Source organism: Lepidochelys kempii, chromosome 12 (assembly GCF_965140285.1).
Source record: "Lepidochelys kempii isolate rLepKem1 chromosome 12, rLepKem1.hap1, whole genome shotgun sequence".
In the NCBI taxonomy this organism is placed as follows: Eukaryota; Metazoa; Chordata; order Testudines; family Cheloniidae; genus Lepidochelys; species Lepidochelys kempii.
In genome coordinates this window covers 27,083,989-27,101,965 of record NC_136391.1, presented here as the reverse complement: position 1 = coordinate 27,101,965, position 17,977 = coordinate 27,083,989, and the positions used below count along the sequence as shown (strand labels likewise).

The following is a 17,977-nucleotide window of genomic DNA, read 5'->3' as shown; positions in this document are numbered from 1 at the left end:
CCCTTGCTGCCCCCAGGTGCCTCACTGGGTCTCAGAGAGAGCATCCCTGTCTCTCCCCTGCAGCTCCATGCTGCCTCCCTGCACCAACTGCCACCGCAGGGTCCTAGTGCCCGCCTTCCAAAAGTGGCAGGGCAGGCTGCCCTTCCCCCTCAGACCCTTTCATTTTCCGGTGGGACCCTTTACCAGTACAGCCACCCCCCTCCCCGCAGTCACTGCTCCTGCCCCACCCTGGGCAAGGGGCAGCCCCATCCTCCACCCCTAGTGAGGCTACAATGAGGGGCAGCAGCAGGGGATGAGGTGTACACGTGATGGCAGCCCCCGCCCCATGGCACCCACCACAGGGAACGTGAGGGAGATTCCTGGACCTGAGAGGGGCCCTAGGAGCATGTGCAGTGACAGTGGTGGGGGTGAGTGTGCTGCCATTGTGGAGGGGGGGCCCCTACCCCAGAGCTCGCTGCTGCCGGCGGGGGGAGGGCTGGGAGGAGTCGTCCTCTCTGCTCCAGTCCCAGGGCAGCCTGCCTGCACCCCAAACTCATCCCGAGCCCTGCCCTACCCCGAGGCCAGAGCCCCAGCCAGAGCCCTGATCCCTCTACCTTAGCCCTGAGCCTCTCCAAGACCCCAACCCCCCATCTCCAGCCCCAGCCAGAGCCTTCATCTGCCCCGCACCCTAACCCTCTGCCTCAGCCCTGAGCCCCCTCCCACACCCCAAACCCCTCATCCCCAGCCACACCCCAGATCCATCCCCAGCCTCACCCCACAGCTCGCACCCCTGCACCCTCTCCCATCCCCAAACTCCCTCCCAGAGCCTGCACCCTACACCCCAAACCCCTGCCCCAGCCAAGGGCCTGCACCCCAGACCTCCTCCCCCACCCAAACTCACTCCCAGAGCCTTGGGCAGGTGAGGGGCTGGGGACAGAGTTTGGGCAGGGGCAGGTTCTGGGCACAACCAAAATTTCTACAAACCTGCCACCCCTGCTGGCAAGAGCCGGTGCGCTGTACCGGGGTGGATCAGCTTCCCCAGGTAGCAATTTAAAGGGTCTGGGGCTCCCAGCAGCAGCTGAAGCCCTGGGCCCTTTAAATTGCCACCAGAGCCCTGCTGCTGGAGCCCTGGGGTAGCGGCAGAAGGGCTTGGGTGGCGATTTAAAGGGCCCAGGGCTCCTGACGCAGCTACTGCCCCAGGCCGTTTAAATTGCCACTGTAGCCCCGCTGCCACTACCCCAGGGCTCCAGAGATGATTTAAAGGTCCCGGGGCGGTAGAGGCAAAGGGAGCCCTTTAAATAGCCCCCGGAGCCTGCCGGAGTCCTGGGGTAGTGATGGTGGGGCTCCAGCAGCTATTTAAAGGGGCCAGGGCTCCCACAGCCTGTACCACCCTGGGCCCTTTAAATAGCCGCCGGATCCCCGCTGCTGCTGTCCCAGGGCTCCAGGGATGATTTAAAGGGCCCTGAAGGCTAGCAGCAGCCGGAGCCCCAGGCCCTGCTGCTGGACTCCTGGGGCTCCGTCAGCAATTTAAAGGGCCCGGGGCTCCCAGTTGCTGCTACCACAGCCCTAGCCCGGGGCCTCTAAATCCTGATTTAAGAGACCCGGGGATTTAAAGGCCCCACCTCTTCCAGTAGAGGTCACGCCTCTTTCAGTTGAGGCCCCGCCCCCTCCTCCAGACTCCAGAATACCGGCATGTCCTTTAAGTTACTTTCACCCCTGGTTGCAGGTTCCAAGAAAACCCAAGTTCTGCAGCTGCAAACTGCACCCACAAAAGGAAGCAATCTTGAAAATTTGCTCCAAAATCTTAACTAGAAATGGGCTTGGAAAGCAGGTATTCCAATGTCTATCTTTTCTTGGATTAGCATTAGGCTAGAGCAGGGATCACAGCTCCCACTGACCTACGCCACTTCCCATAGCCGCCATTGGCCTGGAGCGGCAAACCGCAGCTAGTGGGAGCTGCAATCGGCCAAACCTGCGGATGCTGCAGGTAAACAAACTGTCCCGGCCCGCCAGCAGATTTCCCTGATGGGCCACATGCCAAAGGTTGCTGATCCCTGGGCTAGAGTGATCAATTCATGTATTATACTAAATCAGAGCTAGGGTTCAGATTCATATTAGATGGTATGGATATCTTGTGAACTATTCTTTTAAAATTGCAGTCATGGAGGAATACCAATAAATACGATTGAGTCTTCCAAGTGTCACCTCAAGCGTTTAGACAAGTCCTGCAAGGCCTCCACTACTTTGTCAAATGAATTTAGGCTAATATACATGCCCCAAATATACTAAACATACGCATGATCATTTTAACATACTGTGCAACTAAATTTACATTTTCCCTAAGTAAATAGCATCAAGACAATCAATTACTACATTATACAATATTACACATAATGGCCAAAGCATCAATGTGGTTGCTCAACTCCTTTGAACGTTAGCCTTCTAAATTAAGTGCCTAAATATGAGATTAGGTGCATAATTTATTTGAGGCACAAACATTTGAACTACTTCCATGATTTTGCAAACATATGATGCACATGCTCAAATTTGCACCTGTGAGTAGTCCAATTAAGTGAGTAATATGCACTCTTATTTAGAATGTGTTTGCTGGTAGTAGGATATCAATACTCTCAATGATTTGTGGCATTTGGGAGGAACTGACTTTATTTTAATTGAGCAGTGGACACGAAATAAATATTCAGGAGTTTTAGGGAATTCTTCAGTCATATATGATGGCATTGTAAGCAGGAAATTTTTAAGGTTTCAAACAAGCTCTCTGCTTTAAAAAGAAAAATCCAGAGAACCAGCCACCAAAAGCTATAATTGCAACCTTTCCCGTTCCCTTTCCCTTTCCAACTATACATTAGGATATGCTAAAACTGAGGCATAACTGTATTTAAAAATCTGATAGCACTGTGTGATAGTTGCTGGTAAAAATTGACTTTTTAATTAAAACTGTACACAGTAATACTTAGAAAACTATGATAATTATAGTGATTATAGTTTTATCATTACTTGATTTTAGCAGTCAAGATGATTTGTTTGAAGAAAAACTAAAGCCAATTACAAAATACACTTCTTTATACAGAGAGATAATTTTTAGAAAACAAAACTGTACAAATCTGTAAGATTCTTGATGGCATGGACAATGCCACTTAATGGCATGTGGCAAGTCCATGCGACTCTCACTTTTTCCAAGCAGTGGCACTGTATAATTCAACAAAACACATGCCCCGTCATGTCTTATTATTCACTGTCTATTTTATATTGTAGATGTGCAACAGCCTGAAAGACGACTTGCTTTTAAGGACCCTGGTTCAATTTCCAGGGCTACATCATGTTCACACTTCATTGACAGGGACATGTGTTGAGTTTTCATAAACTTGTTTCATTTATGGTTATTTCTGCAGATCAACAACTAGAACTTCTGGCATTTCTAGATTTGCTAAGTTCTACAAGGAAAAGAAAATTAGTGAGGGACATTTTAAGACGGGGAATTGTTTTAAAGTAATAGTGTGAAAAAATCATTTTAAAAAACGTGTACAGATGTTAAAAAAAAAGTAATGGAAAAGATCTGCTTTTGCATTTGTAAGTTTGCTTCCTTTGAAAAAAGGCAAGGGGAAAGTACAGCACCTAACACTTTCTGCTGATATAGAGGGGTCTGAGACAACGTTCAGATGCAAATCCGATCTGCAGCCAAAATTTCCCTGAAGTTCAGAATGCATTTTGACATACATCAGAGCTACATGCATCCAGACTTCTGGGTAGTTACTGCTTTCTGAATTACTCACATTTTGGCCATATCTTCTCTGCACATTAACAATTCACGTTAGTGTGAACTTTACCTGAGCAAGAGTTACAGTGATCCAGCAATGAAAGGACACGGGGACAGCTAACCAACATTTCTGCTATTTGCAGTTATTCCCAGAAGTAACATGGCCCAGTATTACTGGTTGCTATACTATAAGGTTATTTTAAGGATACTTGCTGTTATAGTATCTGCATATTATTCACAAGATATTTCAAACAACAGATTATGAATATTTAAGTAGCTGCTTTTCAGTGTATACATTATAGGGAAAGTTTCCTGGAAAGTTCTCTCGAAATCATTGTATACTTTATAGAATACCATGAATGTACTAAGTATATTTAAGATATCGCTACAAATACTACTTTCATAAGGCATAGAATGAAGTGACTCAACACATTAGCTAGGAGATTGTTAAAGTCCTTGCTGTTCTATAGAGACCATAATCTTCACAGGTCAGATTGGATGCTGCAGCCACAACAGTTTGAAATGAGTTTCTGAAGCTTGACATATCATTGAACTGGAATTCTGTTGTTAAGAAGAGGGTGGGAAAATACAAGAAAAAATTGGGTAGCCTTGCTTGAAGAGTGCCTATTATAGCCAAAACCAAACTTTATGTACCATTATGTACTAAATATGGTACTAAAGGAGTGGGGAAGTACTATAGTTAGAAACTATGTAGGGTGAGGACGTTGAAATTTAAGAATCACAATGGTAAAGCTGTGGTAGATTTAGCTATATAGATTGTCACTTTTTTAAAAGTCCCAAATTGAAGTTTCAATTCACCAGTGTACAAATCCAGATATTGCATGTAGAGGTCACACACTGTAACTGTTCAGAAGGCAGGTGACCCCTAAACACTAGGAATCAATAGGATCCAGGAGTTCACAGCATTATTACATTTTCAGTTCCTGACCAAGTGTAAAAATGTGACCTCTGACCCTGTAGACTTGAAAAAGTCATAACATTAAATCAAAGACAAAAGCAGGCCCATTTAATATAAACAATGAAGTATTTCAACTGAATTCTGAAGAAAAGGCAACAGTGTCTTTAAATGTTTTGGTCTGAGTTGTATAACCCATCACCCAACATTCTATCAGTAAAACTTACTTCAGGATAAAATTTCAGGTGTCATATCTTTGACAGAACAAGTACCTCAGGGGCCAGCTCCCAACACTGAAAGTGACAAAGCAGCCAAATAGCAAGAGGAAAGTTTTGCACATTTAACTATCAACTGCTTGGGGCATTTTAAAACCATTTTACAAATTTATATTGACATGTGTGTTCATAAGGCTTTACATCTACTACGGAAGACGCAAGGATACTAACAAGAGAATCATTACTCTTCTCTTCCAAGGGGAGTCTGTTTTGGACAAGCAGGGGAGATTACATATTTTCCTAAAGAGAAAGGAATATACTAGTTGCCAGCAGTTAGACATTTGATTCAGGTATATCACTTAGAACCAAAGGAGTACTTGTGGCACCTTAGAGACTAACAAATTTATTTGAGCATAAGCTTTCGTGAGCTACAGCTCACTTCATCAGATGCAACCGATGAAGTGAGCTGTAGCTCATGAAAGCTTATGCTCAAATAAATTTGTTAGTCTCTACGGTGCCACAAGTACTCCTTTTCTTTTTGCAAATACAGACTAAAACGGCTGCTACTCTGAAACCTGCCACTTATTACCAGTTATTCAACACCTATTCTGCCCAGTTATAAAGTCAACATGTAATAAGCTTGCCCTGTACTTCTCCTTCTGGGCCACAAGCTCCTTTTTTCTTTACTTATTGTATTAGTGAAAGCAAGTGCTTTGTATTCTCCTGCCATAAGCAATACATTGTGACATGTATGCGAAAGCTGTCCATAGGGCTGGAGACACATCGCACTGGGGAAGTTGTTCCTTCCTGACCACAGGAGTTCATTTACTGCTCCATCCATTAGGATAGAGCAGATTGCCTCCTTGCATGCTGCCCCTGCTGTATGAGCTGGTGTGGAGAAGAGTGGGATGATGGCCCTACCCTTTCCAGACCTCATTTGGTTGAGTTGCTCACCCGAGAAAGCATTTTGCATTTTCCCCTCTTGTGGGGCCATTTAACCACTTTCATAACCTTGCCTTAACAGGGCATATATACAGAATACTACAGCAAAAGCTTGAGGACCAAAAACTATACAAGAAACCAATAAATATATCAATTTCCAGTGCAATGTCTGATTTATATGTAAACTAGTCTACAAAGTTAGGGTTTCTCCTGGAGGTGTGTCCTCTTACAAACTGTTCAGATTATTTCAGATAAGATCAGAGTTCAAATTCTTGTCATTTCCCCTGAAAACCAGATGTTGGCTTTTCTAAAACAGCAGAGTCCTTTATTGCTTCCCTCCATATATCAGTCCTTGTGGGGATTTCCAACAGAATGATACTGTACATTGGAAGCATCTGTGAGATAAAACCTCCCCCTGGTTTTAAAGTCTCCATATCTCTTCATATCTCTCCAGGGTCCATGTCCACAGAAATCCTTTGGATTGTAATCCTTTCTAGGAAAGTCCTAATATCTTTGTCACAACCATTTAATACTTTTTAACAATGCTTGGGTTACAAGTTATTCCTATCATGCATGAAAAGGTGACCCTGGCTGCTCATAACCTTGTCAGGACTGGAATAGATTTTCATGATTCATTCTACTATAGAAGATTTAAGACCTGATGGAGCATTGCTGAAACCTACCTAAAAGCTCCAGACCATTAGCCATTTTAAAATATATCTTTCTTTATTGTCACACAATTAAATATACAATAAATTTATTTCTGGTTTATTTTAGTGCCAAATTTAACATAATAATGTCTGAAAAAATTATAGGCTACAATATTCTCAAATTTGTTTTGAGCTGCCATCATCCACATTTTAAATACTAGGCATGTTCTTAATATATCTGTTCTTTATTGTATATGGGTTGTATAATGGTTATACTGAATGTAACCCTTTCTCCTTGATAATCCTAGTCCTGTTTGACAGCCTATGAAGGTCCCACCTCATCCTCAGGAAGCAGAGATCTGACACTGTTTTATGCCTCACGCAAGTGCGCAGTGTGGAATACTGAAGCAAGACTAGGCACTGAAGGCCCATCAGTAAACTCAACCAAAACAGCTTCAGCCCTAGACTTCCAATATGCGGATACAAGGAAGGAAGTGTCTTTTTTACAGGAAGACAGTGTAATTCAATGGAATGCTTCCTGGACCAAAGGTGGAATTTTGAGGATCCAAGACTGCACTTACTAGTCAGAAATTGTCAGGGATCTTTGAAAAGATACAAAGATAGTGTCTGCTGCCACTGGCAGAGATCTGTATTGTATCCCATGGGGTTTTATTTCCTAGTTATAAGAGCTAGTTATTATTTATTATTTGCTTGTTGCAAAACAATGCACTCTAAACTCTCAAGAAAAAAACCTTGAATAGGAAATCTTGCTGAATGAAGGATTGTCCTTTTATTGCTGAACCAGTTGACCCACTCTACCAATTTACATCTATGTTCAAAATATTTCATGTGTTGAGGGGGTGGGAAGTGTAAAATTAAACATTTTCCTTAAACACTAACATGACACACAAAGCTGTAGCACGGTTGAGACGAGATATAAAATAAAGAGCAAGACAATCAATATTGTTTCTTCAAGAACTCTGCATACTAATTATTCTCTGCATTCCCTTTGAAATGACTTACAGAAGTGTTGATAAAGAGAGAAGAATTCAAAATATTGTGGCAAATAACTGCTAGACCTTCATAAATTAAGACTGCAGTGACATCTATCTATATAGGATCTAACTCAAACCTCAGATCATTACTCATGATAACACTATTATGTATTTTAAAAGAGTGTACCAGTCTCCTATGCTTTAGTACCTCATATATGCCTGTCTAAACTGCTGGACAGGCCTAAGTGCTGTTTCCTCAGCGCTACTTCATCTGCATTCAAATTAAAATAATTTTGACTGGCTTTTCCTCTCCTCTCATATCTATTCCTAAAATGACATTTTTAGAGCTGTAAACTTGGCAAAACTATCCAAAGCTTTTAGCATACAGGAAAACCACTGGAGTAAATCCAACACACAGGCCAGGCCATTGGTCTGCAATGATATCAGTGACACTAATGTATTAGAAATCCTGATAATGTTTACATTGTTACTTGATGGGTTTAATCTGTTTCACTGTAATGAGACCCTGTTATCTTCCATAATATATTTAGTCTACAAGGACCTCGTTTTATCAAATGTTTCATCTTTTTCTTAACCTTCAAGCCAGCTGGGGCAGTTTCATTACAGATAACTCTTTGTGCTCTTTTCTTTCCTTCATCTAACATAGCATCCAGAATACTCAAGTCAGCCATTCCAAACAGCAAGGATTCTTCATGTTTAAGAACAGAGCAAATGAAATAACTAGATAAAAGGGATAAATCTGGCTAACGTCTCAACTTCACTTTGCTCTACCTGGAGAATGGCCAACATGTGCCCCTATAGATTTCTCTGTAGGATCCTTTGAAGCATTTGTCTACTCTTTTAAATTTGTTCTTTACTTTTAATTAGGAGGAACAGTATTTCTTATGAGTAATTTCCTCAGATACCAGACAGATGAGCTCCTGCCTATATTCTCAGTCACCTCGATTGGTCAGTTTAAGATTTTACTATAATCTTGGTAATGTTCTTTTTCATTCTTTTCTCCCTAAAACAGTGATTAGGCTCTTCATTTGATGCTCTAATCCTCAGGGATTTAGGGGAAGTGATAGAACTGGGTAAAAAGAAAAGTACATAAAAAGTTGAAAAACAGTGAATAGTGAAAAGTGATGTTACAGTATGTCTAATTTGAAGTAATATTAAATGGCTTTCACCATGGTTAATCCCTGAACAATCTTTGTAACTGAACATACATCAAACACAGACCAATGCGAGTACAAAATACACTTAGAAAGAATGTAGTTACTAGATATATTTTTCAAGTCTTGTTGGTAATTCAGTTATCAGTTCAGGAAGTCCCTGGGTATTCCTACAGAAGAGAAACTATGTACTACGGTCTATATACTGTGCAATGAATTTAACAATAGTCTTTTATATTTCATGGGTATTTCAGTCCACTCTGAGTTTCCCTTGGGATCAGGCATGGAAGGCGTGCAAGGGACTTCGGGGGTGAGGGGAAACAAATTATACAGCCTGGATGCTAATAATTATGACCCCTGTCATAAATATAAAGGGAAGGGTAAACCCCTTTGAAATCCCTCCTGGCCAGGGGAAAGCTCCTCTCACCTGTAAAGGGTTAAGAAGCTAAAGGTAACCTCGCTGGCACCTGACCAAAATGACCAATGAGGAGACAAGATACTTTCAAAAGCTGGGAGGAGGGAGAGAAACAAAGGGTCTGTGTCTGTCTGTAGTCGTCTTGGCCAGGGACAGAACAGGAATGGAGTCTTAGAACTTTTAGTAAGTAATCTAGCTAGGTATGTGTTAGATTATGATTTCTTTAAATGGCTGAGAAAAGAATTGTGCTGAATAGAATAACTATTTCTGTCTGTGTATCTTCTTTGTAACTTAAGGTTTTGCCTAGAGGGGTTCTCTATGTTTTTGAATCTAATTACCCTGTAAGATATCTACCATCCTGATTTTACAGGGGGGATTTCTTTATTTCTATTTACTTCTATTTTTTATTAAAAGTCTTCTTGTAAAACACTGAATGCTTTTTCATTGTTCTCAGATCCAAGGGTTTGGGTCTGTGGTCACCTATGCAAATTGGTGAGGCTTTTTATCCAACATTTCCCAGGAAAGGGGGGGGTGCAAGTGTTGGGAGGATTGTTCATTGTTCTTAAGATCCAAGGGTCTGGGTCTGTAGTCACCTAGGCAAATTGGTGAGGCTTTTTACCAAACCTTGTCCAGGAAGTGGGGTGCAAGGTTTTGGGAAGTATTTTGGGGGGAAGGACGCGTCCAAACAGCTCTTCCCCAGTAACCAGTATTAGTTTGGTGGTGGTAGCGGCCAGTCCAAGGATAACGGGGGTAATATTTGTACCTTGGGGAAGTTTTGACCTAAGCTGGTAAAGATAAGCTTAGGAGGTTTTTCATGCAGGTCCCCACATCTGTACCCTAGAGTTCAGAGTGGGGGAGGAACCTTGACAACCCCAGTTAAGCTCTCACCCAACTTTAAGCACATTAGTTCAAATGAAACTAATTGTGTGCTTAAAATTAGGCACTTGCTTAAGTACTTTGCCAAAGTGGGGACCGGTGTAAGAAAATCTTTTCACCTGAAGCTAAGAATCTCTTTATATTAAGCAGAAATGCACCAATGAGGTGGCTGGTGTGCAGATTCTGATTAGATTGCCTCTTGAACCTGCTTCCAAACCCTAGCCTCAATCAGGGCTCAGGCTCTGATACAATGGAACCAAAATTTGGTGAACTGTTTTCACAAATTTTAGGCCAAAAGGGCAGAAATGTCCACCATCCTGTCTCAATAGCTCACAAAAACAGACATTTTTCATTAGATTTTGGGTTGTTTCTGGCACTGGATCAGAGTTTGACAAAGGATGGGTGATCAAATGTCTTGCGTAAATTTCTGAACCTAAATTACGGGATGGGGAAATACATCCTGACTCTAGCAATTGTAGGCCAACCTCCAGAAGGCCAAAGGGGCCAACTAATGTTCAGACAAGGATCGTGTTCAGGTGGTTTCAGCCTCTCTCTTACATTAAGTTTTTGTCAGATTCCTTCCTGAAGCCCCATTTGGGGCCTTAATCGCCTCTACATTTTCTCTCTTCCTGCCACATCCCCTGTGGAATTTCTCCCACCTCCTTCCTTGAGGGACCCCTAGTCCTTTGGGGGAGGGAGAAGGAAAGAGTCCCTTCCACACTGTCACTAACTCTCATGTTTTTATCACTACTCATGATATTTAATGTTTTTTTCTGAAAGCCCAAGATCCTGCCATCAAGGGTTTACCTGACAATCAAAACTTTAATAAAAAAAAACCAAACCCTCACTGTGAAGATACTTTTTTCCAGCCTAGCCCCCTCCCCACTCAAAGAATCAAAATACAGGAGGCAAATAAAAGAAACAAGAAATTATTTCTAAAAAATTCAATGACTTTTAAGCCACTCTGTTTTAAACTGAGACAACGGCCTATCATGTTAAAAAATGTCGTCTCGCTACTCCATGTATTCACCCATTGGTCTGTCTGTATCCATCTGTCATCTCTTGGCTTTTACTTAGATTGTAAGTTCTTTGGGGCAAGGACTGTCTTTCTGGTGTGTTTTACAGCACCTAGCACAATGGGAACCAGGTCCATGAATAAGACACTAGGTACTATTGCTGTATAAATAATAATAAAATGTCATGATTTTGTGAGGCCTAACTCATGACAGAAGGCTGGATCCAGTGCCTAAGGCTCTTTCATCCCGGAGCTACAGGGTGTCTGGTCTGAGTAGTTCACATTGCCTCCCTTCCCTGGGGCCACAAGAGGAAAAATAACTAGGGGGGGTGAGGTATGATAGCAGGTAGCATGGGTGGTAGGGGTGAAGATATTTCTTTCCTGCAACTTTGGGTCATTATAGCATCTGAACATGGTGCAGACTGGAAGATATTGATCCTATGCCAACTGTTATAAGTGATCCCTGCAGGGCTCTATGAGTAAAACTTAAGGGTTTGCACGTCCTAGCCTATACCCCTCACCTGTGTCAGACTGTTTTTCATAATGGCTGAGGGGAGACAGTGGAGTGAGGATGGCAGACAATGATAGATCTGAGCAAGTTCCCTCTTTCCTGTGTGTCTCATAGCTAGGAAAAACAATGCAGCCCAAGCCCCCAACTGTACCTCTCCTTCACTGCTGTTTCTTCCCCAGGCAGCTTCTCTGTGTCTCAACTCATCTGGCGGCCTTTTGCTTCTCTGACTTGCAGCAGTACCACAGGCCCCATAGCCTTCCCTCCACTGTCTCCAGAGGGTTTCCTGTCCTCACAAGGTCAGCTGTGCTCTGATACTGTCTCTCTTCTGCAGCTTCTTGCTTGTGTTGTAATGTCCCCTGGGAAGACTGACCCACTTATAAACTAACTTCCCATATAGTGACTGGAAAACTAAACCAATTATTTAGTTTATAGACAAGTTTATACAGAGTTTGACAAAGGACAGTTCATAAAATGTATCCTGCATATTTCTGAACACACATAATATTAAAACAGTTTTCAGTTACAGGATAGCATTTCACTGTTATGGAGATGACACACAGACACAACAGTGCTATCTAGTTCTGTTGCCACTGCAACAGTGTTAACAGACTGTGTGATGTTCAGGCATGGATTATGGGGAATTTTATGAGATTTAAACCTGAGCAAGACTGAAATGTTACTGATTGGTCCTGGCTACCTGCTAGGCATGACTACTTCTTTGGTGATTAATTCTGACAATAATTCAGTTTTAGCATCCTTTAATATAAAAGTCTCGGTTGCTGCAAATGTTCAATAAGAGATAAATCCAAGGAAACATATCTGTTACTAAATCTTTCTTTTATCACCTTTGTAATATTGCCAGATTAAGATCCTTGCTTAGAAAGCACTACTTTATATGGAGACGTTAACGCCTTTGTCAGGATATAGCAAATGCCTTTTGTGTTTTCGAGGACAGATTGTTAACTCTGTATTTTCTGATTATGGAAGTCAATCTGTTACCAAATCCTGCTGTTTCAAAGAGTTCAAGTAGTCAACACACCAGACATCCCACAGGATTTTGGAAAGGTTTGAATCTTGATCCAGATCAGAATTCACTGGTGGCCCAGAATGTAAACAAAATTCAGACCCAGAGTGGGCTCTAGCTCTTGTCCCTTGGGCCTACCTCTAACATTTACAGTCTTTAATTATTGCATGTAATTGGCTTTCACTGGAAATTTAAGTTGACTTTGTTGGGTCCAGTCATTCAGTACTTAAGGAGCTTGCGAGAGATCTATTTTATTGTGTGTGTTCCAATTGGCTGTACACTACACCACCTCGCTACTGTTTTTACCACATTGCCTAAGTATGTCTGCTCCAGCTAAGAATCACACCTCTTGCTCCAAGTGTAGACCTAGCCATAGAGTGAAATCCTAGATCCACTGAAGTCAAAGGGAGTTCAGTGGGACCACGGTTTGGCTCCAGTCTCAATGACCAAAGATTAAATAGACTCTGGTGTGCCTGACTCCACTCTCCCACTGTAATTTTCTCTCTCTCTATCCTTCTCTGATATTTTCTTCATGATCTCTGGGCATGCCCCCCACCCTCCCAAAACAATGTTGGCACTTGAATTGATCTTCCAAAGTCATCAACAGAAAGGGAGTTGGAGTAGGGCAGAAAGAGAAAAATGTCCAATAAATTAAAACACAGAGTGACAACAAATTAGACAGACAAGCTGTGAAAAGAAGCGGCAGAGGAAAAAACAAAAAAGAATTATTATGGTTGGAGGTAGAAGAAAATGGAGTTATTCTGTCTAAGGTGCACTGGTACCGTTCAGCATGTCATCCTGGTTATTAAACTCTGGAACAAAAGAGGGAGGACGAAATCTAAGCTGGAACTTGTCTGCCATCCTTCAAAGAGCAATTAAACACAAAGACTAAGCTATCCATGCCAGAAACAGCTCAGTTTTAGACATTACTTAGGGCTAAATCCTCAGCCCCATGATCAGCCCTGTAGTAAGCAGATGCAAGGGGGCAAGTGCCCCACCCCCAACAACTGTAGAGCCTTCCTGTGGACACTACTACAGTCCAAAAGCGGAAGTGGCTCTAAGATCCAAATATTCACCATGATTGAAACAGGCACAGAAGGGTCTGTGCAACAGAAGGTCCTATGTTCCTGTTCCTGCACCCCCAGATCTTTGTGCAGTCAAGCAAGGGACGGGATGATCCCTTTTATGAGCATCTGGTTAGTATTGGTAAATTGACCTTTTTCTAAACAGTGCAGCAGGTACAGTAAGTTACTAGCTATAGTACAATGTCAGTTTACAGAGGGAGAGCACAGCTTTATATAACCTAGAAAAGAGATGATTGTGGAGCAATTAAACTGAATCATATAAAAATTTGAAATGGAACAGATAACATCAAATTGAACTACTATTTGCTGCCCTATAAAGATAATAGAACAAAGAGGCATAAGTAGAGAGTTAGAGAGAGATTGATTTATAATATACAGCAGGAAGCAATTTTTCATACAGAAGATCATAAATGTATAGAAGGCTCATCAGGAGAAATTACTGAGGCTGAAACACAGAGGCCAATTAGGAATTTCTTGGTTTACATCCTGGGGGCTAGGGGATACTGAGAAGGGAATTAGGACTCAGTTTCCTACTAAAGAAAAATAAATGCTATACTAATGTATTTTAAGCTTTATTTTTTGAACACACAGTATAATGATAAGGGCTGGGTTTATCATAACAACAAAGTATTTGACCCCTTTACTAGGAATAGTGCAGTGTCTGCCTTTAAACCTAAGTAGAGGCAAATGAGGCATGAGTCATTGTCAAAAATAAGCCTTCCAAAACATTAAATATTTTATGTTGGTAGCAATGAATTTCAAAAGGTTTGAACCTTCAGTATTGAAGTGTCTGGTTTATCCATAGGGTACGAGAGCAGGTCAAACTATTGCTGTCTTCTAACTCTGGCTATTTCCCCCCCCCCCAGTTTCATTTCCTAATTAAATTACAGACAAAGAGAAACAAAGATAGTTAATTTCCCTGTAAATGGTGGCTAGTAAACTAGAATATTTCTGCTGACATACTCCAGGAAGGGATGAAAATTTGAAAAGGGCATAAAAATGGAAATAATTGCTAACTAACTGCTTTAAAAAAAAGGTTTTAAGTTCCCTGCATAGTCTGTCTCTGCTTGTCTATGTTCTGGATCCTACTGTGCCTCCAATACTCAGGGCACAGCAAGTGATGATAATGTCATCTGTAAAAAGACTGTTTGCTCCCAAAAGATAGAAAAACACTGAAGAACCTGTACGAAACGTAAACAAGAGAAGTGAATGATTTCCCCCCTCTTTAAGGGAATTTGAAGAATCCTTGGAAAGAGAGAACAAACAAAAAGAAAAACAATAACTGATTTTATTTTTTTGGCAAGCAGCATAATTAGAGCCATCCATCACCTATGCATTCAAATTTTATGCGTCTGAGCTAAATTTGAGGAAACAGGCCCTCAGTTAAATTTCAGTTGAAAAAACATCTTTTGAAAAGTAAATTAACAATAATTTTGGTTTAATGTTCTGACTACATCCCTAGTGTTTAGACATTTCTCTGTTCAGAGCTCAGAAGGAAAGCAGCACATTGCACAAAGGAGTATAATTTTGGTGGACAAGGAATGGGGAGAGCAGACTGATGGATAGGGAGATATTATAGAGAGAGACAACATAGAAACATTCACATACTTGGGCAGCACCATCAGCCAGGATGGTGGAACAAGCCAGGACATCCAGAATAAAATCAATAAAGGTAGGAACACCTTCAGGAGCTTAAATACAATCTGGAAATCATCAAAATACAACACCAAAAACAAACTCAATATTTATCAGAGCTGCATACTTTCAACATTACTTTATAGTGCAAAAAGCTGGGGAATGAGAAAGTATGAAATGTCCAGACTGTCTTCATTCCATACAACCTGCCTCACAAAAATCCTCCATATCTTTTGGCCCAGAGCAATCTCAAATCAAGATCTATTCACACAGTGCAGCCAAGAAGATATGAGCACCATCATTGCCAAGAGGTGTTGGAGATGGATTTGCCATGTGCTTCAGATGGAGACTGATTCCATCACCACAATAGCAAAAAGATGGACTCCTGAAGGCAAGCAAAAATGAGGCCGTCCGAAAACAACATGGCAAAGAGCTGAGGAAGCGGAGCTGAAAAACCTGGGGCACAGCTGAGGAACCATTGAAAGACTTGCCAGAAACAGATAGAAGTGGAGGAGCTTCATCAATGCCCTAAATGCCAGAGGTGTAATGGGAACATGACGATGATAGGGAGAGAAAATGGGCAAGGACTGGAAGGAAGTATTGGGGAAATTATGGTGGACACTGTGCAGGTGCAAGTACTTTGACCTATTTTGTTGTATTAACATGAGTGGCCTTCTATTGTATGTCTCATTTTAAGTGTAGATTTTATCATTACCAAACTTTGATGTACAAGTCAATGACTAGCCAAAAATCAAGATTCAATTTTGTATTGATGGACATTTTGCCTATGTAGTTAGGATCAGGCCAAAGACAATAAAAGTTTGACTAAACCAAGATCTTATCTGGTTTAAGGCTAAATGAAAGAATAGGTACCCTTTGTCATATACCACTGTGTTTCCACTATAAAGTTCCTTGGTCCTACAGCATAAGGATGAAAGTCGGGAGATCTCGGTTCTAGTCTGAGTTTGACTGTGCTCAAGGTACTTAGGAGCTGGCATTCCGAATGCACTTAATGCGTGGACAAAATGTGCACGTAATTTGTCTAAATTTTTGCCCTTAATTACATATAAATAGAGAGTTAAGCCAGCCACTTGTACTTTCAACTAACTGATTTGTACATTCAACAGCAATAACAATAGAAGCAAGTAAGGCATGAAAAAGTGTGTAAAGTAGATGTACAACTGAAAACATACTTTTAAAAATAATATAAACTAGGCCATTAACCAGACTGCCCAATGATTCTTACTGTTTTGTAAAGTGGTCTGGGCCCCATGCAGGAAAAGTGCTCAGTACCATTCTAAAATGCTTTTCAAGGCTTTTATAACCAACAGAAACATAGTCATTTAGTTGAATTGTGATAATAAATCGACACACTGGTTGAGATTTTTTTAACAAATCATAACAAGGCTGAGAATTTAAAACTGTCCAGGCACCCAAAGTAAGGCACATGGTATGGATTTTAATTTCCCAGAGCTGACTGCATATACTAGCAATTAATCTTTATACAACAAAAAAAAAATCAGCCCTTTTGTTAGATATATATTGATGACACCCAACTCTATGCCTCTCTCTTGCTGAGTCCAGTCTCCAGTCTGAGTAAAAATAGGGACATAGACAGAAATCATGGAAACGGAGCCAGGGTTTCACCCATGGATAGAAAGCAGTTGGTTCAATCGTCACAGATTGGAAGGGATGCTCGTTAGCAGAGGAGAACACTGGCAAACTTGATCTCAGTTGAGGGCATCCTTCCCTTGATAGTGACTGTAGTGCACAACCTTAGGGATCTGGTGGACTTGTCTCTGCTCCTGAACTCCCAGTAGGAGGCCTGTTTGGCTACCTAGTTATCTGTGACTGTCCAAGAGAAAAAACTCTTTCCTGGTGAATGAGAATATCATCGGAATGCTTTTATCACCTCCAGGCTAGATTTTTGTCATACATTATACCTTGGCTATCCCCAGCCAGCCAGGAAGTGCTGTTGTACAGAAACATTGCAGCCTATCTGCTAACTGTGCACCACACTACTCACCTACCCAGTACAGAACCCAAGTCCTGGACCTCATTTACAAAGCCCAAACCTGGCTGTCTCAAACTGCCTCTCTCCATGCCCTAGAGCAATGATTTCAATCAAACCAGACACTTCAGTTGATGGGGCAGGCCACACCTTGCAGGGACCAGGAACACCTGATAGAGAATCTTAGTGATGAACCCACAACTGTGGGTCTCTTCCACCAGAGATTTGATTCACTGTCATCTTGCCATGTTCGGAGGATGGTGCAAGGCTTCTTTTCTTCAGTCAGGCATTGTCATAATATTCAGATATAGAGCTTATCATGGGGCCTGAACCTTCAAGTCATGTGATCTGAAAGTAGGTAAAGGGGGAGAAGAGCATTACATAATTCATGGATTTCCAAAGAATCAATCACAGCTCTGCAGAACACCAGGAACTACAGGTTCTTAAGAAATATATCTATAGAGATATATATCACTCTTTAAAAAATAATTAGTTGTCTACATCCTATGTTTCTGTCTTTAAATTCATAAAATATCAGTTATTTTTTCAATGATAGATTATCAGAGGTATGTAAAACTGATTGTATTCATCCCCTTTTTATCAGGCACAATGGTCATCAAACTGTTTATTTGTCCCACACAAATCTCAGCTGTAGAGTATTTCATCTTGTATTGGGAAATTTCTGGCTCAGCTTCTTTGGGTAGGTGGGTGCAGTTCATTGCCTTCTATGGGTTCTGCCCACTATATGAGAGAATATA

General features: G+C 41.6%; 1 long non-coding RNA gene across 2 annotated transcripts in view; it reads right to left on the bottom strand.

The window, feature by feature from the left end:
• Positions 1–13,956: 13,956 nt before the first annotated feature.
• The window catches only part of LOC140896331 (uncharacterized), a 504,982-nt gene continuing 500,961 nt past the window's right edge, over positions 13,957–17,977 (bottom strand). For both annotated transcript variants that reach the window (XR_012154520.2, XR_012154521.2), the window contains exon 10: positions 13,957–17,567. This is a non-coding gene — a long non-coding RNA (uncharacterized LOC140896331). The remainder of the gene's footprint in view (positions 17,568–17,977) is intronic.